Consider the following 8,975-nt stretch of genomic DNA (forward strand, 5'->3'; position numbering starts at 1 on the left):
TTATACTTTACTCTTTTAAAATTAAACTTTCGCTAATGTATTTGTGAAACTGTACCGATTAAAATAAGACCAAATACGACCATATATTTTAAATTACATTTACTTATTGAATAGTTGCTATCGTTCGTAAATAAGCCGCCGCCTCCTCCATCGATACCCGAATCATAGAAAAACCGTACCTAGATAAGGAGCACCCAATCCGCACGTGTTAGCGACTACGTTATTTTCAGCCAGCGGAGTCAAACAAAATATGTACAAGGAATTTACGTGGCCAACGCGATCGCGACTGAGGGGCGAGAGCGTTGTCGAAGTGAACGTTCCCCCACCCTTGCCCGAAGAACAAGGTAGCTGATAAAACGAAAGCGGAGATGATCCTTGCGAATTCAGTGCATTAAAAATCGCTCGTAACGCCGGACAAAGAGATCGAGTTATCTTGTCTTGTAAGAACAAATTGTTCCTTTCCCCGCGTTTTCCTGTCGTTAAATAATTCGCTTCGGCTCTTTATTTTGTCTCGTTGTTAATTTCTCTCCAAGTTTCGTTAGTCGTTCTTTCAAGTTTTCTATCACGCTCGCGAGCTCATACAGACTAGAAAGACTATGTAGTCATTGGTTTGCAATAATTATGTCGATATTTGTCACTTATAACAATAATTCTATGAATCTAAAATAATTATACTACGACACAGAATAAAGAAATAGTCGTTTAAATGGAAATCGTTACTTTAATAAACTGATTGTTCGTTAAAACAGAAACGGATGCGCCCCGTCCGCATCCGCCTTTCTCAAGATGTAACAAAGAACTGAACTCTCTCTCTCTCTCTCTCTCTCTCTCTCTCTCTCTCTCTCTCTCTCTCTCTCTCTCTCTCTCTCTCTCTCTCTCTCTCTCTCTCTCTCTCTCTCTCTCTCTCTCTCTCTCTCTCTTCCTTTTGTCGCTCGTTTGCCGTTCGTTTGTCATCCGTTTGCCGCCCTTTTGCCGCCCGTTTGCCGCCAGTTCGCCGCCCGTTTGCCGCAGTTAACGAAAAACAAACGCTTTCGTGCGACGACACGCACACAGCCATCCACATTTTATCAATGTCAAGCAAACCTGCATATTGGGTGACCACTTGCCGGCCATGGGTCTTTTTAATTTCAATCGGTGCATAATCGGTCGCGGACTTTTCCGTGTTCGATCTTGATTCGCCAATCCGACAATTATCTTAGCGTTTCTTAGAATAAATGAAATTGAATAATGGAAAAATGGAAAAATGGGAAAATGGAAAAGTGATCGTTGCCTTACTCTACTGTAATGGATAACACGTCAGCTATCTCTCTGTTTACAATTATAAATAACTATCTGATGTACATTAATGGGTGTATAAATAATTACTTGTAAATTCAACTAATTGCATCGTGAAACGTTTCACTTTTATGTTTCTTCCGTAACGTTATAGGACTTAAAAAGATAGATTTCATATATTTTCAAGCATTATAAATATGGTCAGCACCGTATCCTCTAATATGTTACAGGCACTATGTTTATGTTTAGATAATTGTATTATGGATTACAAAATCAGGTCTACGGAATTACATATGCTTGTCGATTGCCTGTAGTATGCTATGTGTCCAACGAACTAGTATCATTTTCATCGGTAATTAAGATTGTATATTGTTTGACTTCTCTTAATAATATTGTTAATCCTGTGTTTGTGTGTTTGATATCTTAATGCATTTTTGTATTACTAAAGATTATTAAAATACGTAGTTGTTCGATACGTAATTTTATTATGATTTTTCTCCATCTACATGGACATCGCTCTAATTATGTAATACAATAAATTATATTGTACATGTATACCGTTAGTTATATTATGGAATATAAATATTTTGCTATAAATCGAAGAGCGCAGAAATTTTTCCTATAGCTAACGGTTCTCAGGTTTCGTCGTCTGATTGACCGTTTGGTATATTCGATATACTATATGATATCTATAATATGACATATATAATGCATGAATATTGCCACTATATTACCACCCATATAAATTCTGGGTTATGAAACTAAAAATATAAAATTCTTTCCTATATGTAATAATTACCACGCTACCCAATAAGCATATGATAACCATATACATATATATATGATAAACATATATGGATATAAGTGTGTTTGTGTGTGTGTGCGCGCGCGCGCGCGTGCGTGCATATACAATAGCTACATGAGTAATTATAATATAGACGATTAGAAGTAATTACAATATAGGTGATAAGTTAGCAAACTATGAGATCGGAAGCATTGAATTTTTTTCCTATACTTGATATTCACCATATTGTATTGCATCTATCAATTTGTCCGTTGAAACGTATTCGCACATTTATTCAAACCGATTATTATCATTTGGATAAACGTTACATCGTATAAGTTACATTGAGCACGGCATGAAAGCGAAAAGGTATCCGCTTAAGTTTTCGCGGTTTTGTCCAATATCGAACATCTTTCTCTGTTGCGTCGCGGTGCGTTTTGACGTCGGGCCTCCAACGCTCGAACATTTCGGGTTCGGTGTTTCTATTCCTGGAGCGGGTTGACTCCTCGCTCGGCTCCTACGGGAGGTGCTATGCCCTGGCTGGCAAACACGAGCAGTCGACCGGAGTCGTGTCGGATCTAACGTGTTTTTACGTGGCATGTGGAAGCCGTGCGCGCGTGCTAACTAATCTTAAATCAAAAACGCTCGTTCATTTCTTACAACAAGAAACTCTCGATCTTACTCGTCAAATTGAATTGTCTACGTTCTTTCTTTAGTTTCTCTCTTTAAAACACAGAGAATTATCAAGTTGAATATACATATATTATTGGTGCGTGTCTCAGTTCGTGACAATCTTCCGAAGAATCTGGCTTTCTTTTTAAGAAATTGTACGTTGTATGTTCTTTTAATGTGAACGAGTTGCAAAAGTTGCTTTTGCCTTGAAGAGAAAGAGTCGAGAAAGGAAGCAGATTGTCTTGGTCGATTTGTGATGCGTCGGTGAAAATTTTTCATTACCCCGACTATTTTCGGGCTTGAGCTCAGTACGATATATTTATTAGCGTCGCGACACCATGCGCGTGAACAGATTGGCTTTGACGTTCGTTTATCGAAAGCGACGGCTTTGTTCCGCTATATGGGACGGCATGGTGGTGTGATTCGGAACTACGGATGGTGTACGCGCATTCCCCCGTCGCAGCGCGGAGGAATAACCGGGTTCGTGATCTCTGACGGAGACGTTTGTGAGTTTGATCTTCCTCTGTAAAGAAGGAAGGAAGGAAGTATGGAAGGGCGGAAGGGAGGAAGGGTGAAAGGGAGGAAGGGTGGAAGGGAGGAAGGGTGGAAGAAAGGAAGGAAGGAAGAAAGGAAGGAAGGAAGGAAGAAAGGAAGGAAGGAAGGAAGGAAGGAAGGAAGGAAAAAAGGAAGGAAGGAAGGAAAAAAGGAAGGAAGGAAGGAAAGAAGGGAGGGTGGGAGGGAGGATGGGAGGTAGGAAGGAATAAAGGAATACTGGCAAAAGAATTAAAATAATGAAATGTTCTTGTAGGTCTCCCATTTAGGTATACGATGGCATATGAAAGATATGGATAAATGAAAAAAGTAGGGAATAGGGAAAGATAGGGAAATAATTAAAAATGAAGCTTTATTAAGCTATAGGTAAAGGTTATTAGATTTGATATTCTTTCCTCATTATGTAATGATTTTCGATGAAATTCGCGAGATTCCCTTTTCCGTGTCAAATTAAGTATAGTGTAAAAGTTCCCCTTTCCATGTCGAAAGAAGAAATTGAAATAGTTTTAGAATAATTTTTCTTTCAGGTGAAAATTTCATAGACCTAAACGTAAAGCGAAGGTTTTGGTTTAACGTTCTGACAGCACCTTTATCATGATTTCCTATGACATTATTTAAAATTTTATATTTTTTCCTCCTCTGTCAAAGAAAAGGAAATATCTGAATGTAGAAAAGTAGATTTCTTAGGAAAATTATTTTGTGGTCATGTAAAAAGAAAAATGAAAATGTCGAACGTATAGGATGAGAAATTATGAAAATGGAAGTTTATGGTTGAACCTTTTTTTTTTTTTTTTTTTTTTTTTTTTTTGGTATAATATGTATATCTGTAATGATATACCGTAATGGTCATTTTAAAGAACAGTCAACGAACTTTGAAAATAAGTACAGGTAAATAAAAAAGAAGCAGTGGCTTCTATTTGGTAATAATACGACAGAAATAATACGATAGAAAAGGCGGGAATGTATTTAAGAACGAGATTAGAAGAGGTTGAACGTAGAATGAAGAATTTACCTTTAATATTTCTTTAATACGCGATATTTAATACGCGAATAATGATTAGGAACGAAATTTTTCGTTCGATCGGTTCGATTTCGGCACGATCTTTCGAAATTTCACGAGCAAATAGAGATATAATAATAGTCAAGATTTCCTTTAAACTAATTTCTATAATGAGTATGGGAATATGTTTTAATTTTGATGGACGTTCGATCCCATTTTATTTACTTCTCAATTAGAAATTAATAGCATTTACACTTTGCAAAATTAATAACTAATATGCATACACATATATATGCGTATTTATCTTACTTGTAATAACAAGTACTGCATGTACATCAATTGTAAATATATATAATACGATAAGTACACGATATAATAAGTATATCGTTTGCACAAATATATGATACAAATGAATTATCCTTAAGCGAACCAATTGATATCGCTATTCATCTTTTCGTTAGCGATATTTAATTAATCTTGTTTTATATTGCATGTAATGTACATGCACGTATGTACATGCATACACACATATTTTTAATTGACAAATTAATTGAAGCGAGTAATTTTAAAAACAAAAATATACGTTTTACACTTTGATTGGATCGTTATCGATTATATACAATTGACATTATGTAACGATCAAATCGATTTTTAAGTCATCGCCGGCTGGTCTCAATTAGTTTCAGACTTTCCAAGAAATTTGAAAGACTTCCTGGTGATACGAATTCCTTGTTATATTTATGTTTTAAGAAAATCTGAAGACAAAACTAACTGTAAAGTTACGATCGGCTAAGTTTTATTGTCTACTACGAAAACATTTCATATTACGAAAACAAAATTAAAGGTAAATAATGTGATTTCTCTAAATATTCGATAGTGAAAGAATTTTTATACTATTAAAAATCGAATTTACAAAATTGAAATTCTTCGGATAAGATTTTTAATATTAATCGAAATTTTATATTGTTCGAAAATTACGCCTTTCGAACGGTATCATTAGATCGGTGAGATTAATTTTTCTATATGTTCGGTATTGCAGAAATTTTTATGTTACGTTTATATTTCTTTACGTTTATATTATTATATCGTTCGATAATTAAGCAAATTTTTAGTTAAACAACGCGAAATATACAATATACAAGTTTCTAAGCTATATTCTTCTTGTTTAGAAAAAGTTTATATCGTAATGGCAGCAGAGTTTCTCTCAACGTTAAACTTGGAAATAATTTGCCACACATTGTAGCCAAGTTTCCACGCGCGCCAACGATTTAAATTTATTAACGAGCACCGCAAAATGGGTTCGTTGAACGATACGAGAAACATTTGGATGGCTGATCCTCTAGACTGTTTCAACCTAAGCCGTTCTAATTTTGTTGACGGTTATCAGGACCGAGAAAATTTCCTATATCGTCGAGTGATTTAATATGGCTAAAAGAATATGATACTGTATGACAGTGAAATGTCAAATTTGAGGGAAAGACGCTTCATTAAGAAATACTTTTGATAGTTCGATGTGCCCGCTTACCAAAACATTTTTACCAAAACATTTTTACCAAAACGCTATAATATACATTCGAGAATCATCGAATATGATAAGATGGTTGAAAACGCAAGAAACTTGCCGATTGACTGGACAAATTGTAAATTTCGCTTGAGAATAAGTGTAAATTAATTGCCAAATGGCCGTCGATTGTTTGGAATTAGTTCTGGATACAGATTTTCTCTAATTTGAAGTAAATAGTGTGCTGCATTGGTAAAAAGTAAGTATCGCTTCTTATTTTCTATTTCCCTAATGCAATCTTCCATTAATTTGGATACTTTGGTAAATATTCGCATATTGCTGCTATAAATAAACGTAACTATTCGGATTCTTATGATAGTTACTGTACATCTGAGAAATGTTTTTTCTCCGAACTTGCCACGATAATAGAAATTCGCAGAATTTTATGGAAAGACAAAGATACTTTATTCCTATAAATTTCGGTACATCTGGTTTAATAACGTTTGTGGCTATTTTGCGGCGAATCTGTTATATTAGAATGCTGCTACGTTAATTTTTAACTGTTCGATTATTTGTATTCTAAATTTGTAGCAAAATATTTATCAGAAGTAGTTTCGGTCCGCTCAAATGGCTCTCAGAATAGCTCTTTCAGTTTTCTTAATGAAAGAACGCTCGATGCATTCTCGTATTCTTCTTACGTTTCAATTTTTAATGAATTTTTCCGAAACCAACAGTATTTGACTTATCGGTTGATATTCGTAAATGACGTAATTAATTATCAAGAATTGACCCTATTATTATTTCTAACGATGCATTTAAAATAGCTTTTTCATTTATATTAATAGAGCGAGCTCCGGCGAGTCTGTTCTTTGTTCTTATTTTGATTTTTTTGAAAAATATTCGATTGTTTAGAGATTCCCTTTAAAGGGGATATTGAATGTTTTAACATTATCGCTTCTTTTTAGAAAGACTTTCTACATATTGTTTCACAAAAATGTCAACCCTTACTTACTTATTTACTCTGTAACATTTGAAAACATTTTGAAATATCGTTAACGTTATAGCGAAACGTGTCACGCTGACACGTTAGTATCAAGTTGGTAAGGTTTGAACGAAAACCGGTAATGTACATAAAGGCAAGAACATACTTCTCGCAAACGTACATTTGACGGAAAATACAAAAATATCCAAGCAGTCGATAATCCGTTATATCAATAACTTTCAATGTTCATTGAACTATATGAATTATATGTTTGAAACTACTACCAATACTGTATAATAATTTGTTACGAACTGTATGTTTAATGATGTGTGATATGTGCAAAGATATCCTGTTACTTCTGTACATACATATACATATACATTGTTAGATAAGTCTTTTAAGTTTCCAATTTTTGCTTTTCGCTAATACGTATCGTTGTATTGGTTTTCTGGAAAAATAAATAGCTAGATTAATTATAACGCCTATAATAGTTCAATTATTACAGTGGTCTTTTAATTATTAATGAAATTTTTAAAAAGTTAAAGATTTCTTATCGAATCTTTAGTAAGTTGTTTGTTTACAGATTAATTGTAATGGAGTTTGTATTACGATGTTATACTATTTAGCCCTGAGATATTGCGACAGGGCAATGCATATCCAGCTTTAGTGCTATTCCTATTTTTAAGAATAATCGCTGATTATGTGTTTTCTGAACATTTCCTTTTTTTTTTTTTTTTTTTTTTTTTTTTTGCCATGGAAAGGTCCCAAGCCCTAAAATACAGAGTATTTTCGATTTGGTGATACAAACCGATGGATACAATCGTGGTAGATGAATTCGTATGAAAAGTTGGATAACACTTGTTACAATGTATTATTACTTGTCCTATGAATTCGCTACAAAATGTAAAGTAATACTTTCTCTGCTGTATATTTAACTTTATTTGCAAACATTTCATACTGTAAATTAGTTTTCATTGCACTCATATTTATACACGCTTGCAAGATCTTCTCTGCTAGATCGGTCGTTACGATAAAATAGCTTAGCTACCATTTCTAAACATATCACTGATGGATTCTTATTTATGGAGTCACGTCAAGTCTCGTGTGAAACACGGGAAGGAGGGCGCAAATAGGGAACACCTCAAAGAGAAAATCCTTTCTGTATTGGTACATTGCGAAAGGAGGAAATACTCTGGAATACCTTTATAGGAGCGTAATACGTATACGCAAGGCATAATTGTGCTTATAAAAGAACAGGATTCGCAGCAATTTTTGCGTAATCTTAAATAACAAAAGAAATTCTTTCGAGCAAAGATACTCTTACTTCATTGAGATTGATCCGAGCGCCGTGCGTGCACCAGGGATGGGAAGTAGGCGAGAAGTAGAAGTAGGCGCGTGTGAGACAGAATAGACAGAGTAAAATAAAATAAAACAAAATAAAATAAAATAAAATGAAATAAAATCCGCTTACTCTCCGTACTCTGTCGCCACATCCTCCGTTAGATAAAGCTTCTATTCTTTCGCAATGCAGCATCGAATCGTTCGCCCTTAGTAAACTGTCTCAGGTATCCTCGAGAAACAATCGAACCAATTGATACTTTCTAGTTCGATAATTTCGAATTGCCGGCTATCGTCGACTTTTCAAACATTCGTTCGGGCATCTTGCCAATATTCTTACCGAACCCTCGGCTTGATTTTGTAAATTTGTCGTAAGTATAAATAACGGTAGGCTATCTGTCATCATGGGTGTCGTCGTGAAGATGCGTCGACGAGCATAGTCATGTTTGGTATCATTTTCGTCGTACTGATCTCGATAATCCAACTACGGCTGTTTCATAATGATATATCAAACGATACGAAATAATTATATTTTTCTTATTCTGCTTATTCTCCGAGTGTTCTCTGATCGATTTATGACGGGGCATTGTGGGATTGATAACCAGGCATGAGAGCGAACAAATATTAACTATACAAACTAATTACCGAACGGTCCGCGAATTCTTGGAGAAAAGGTACACAGGTACACAGGTATAGGAACAGACGATTTCTAGCTCTGCGTTACTGTTCGCAGATCCGTTCACAGACTCCGGTACTCGTTAATGCTGCTAATTATTTGTAACTTTTGTCTCAGAAAATTTCACTAGCGATATTAGGTCGGTAATAAAAGAGGATCCACATAATAAGTATCAAAGGTTTCGATAGTCTCCTA

Source organism: Bombus affinis, chromosome 3 (genome assembly GCF_024516045.1).
Source record: "Bombus affinis isolate iyBomAffi1 chromosome 3, iyBomAffi1.2, whole genome shotgun sequence".
Classification (NCBI taxonomy): domain Eukaryota; kingdom Metazoa; phylum Arthropoda; class Insecta; order Hymenoptera; family Apidae; genus Bombus; species Bombus affinis.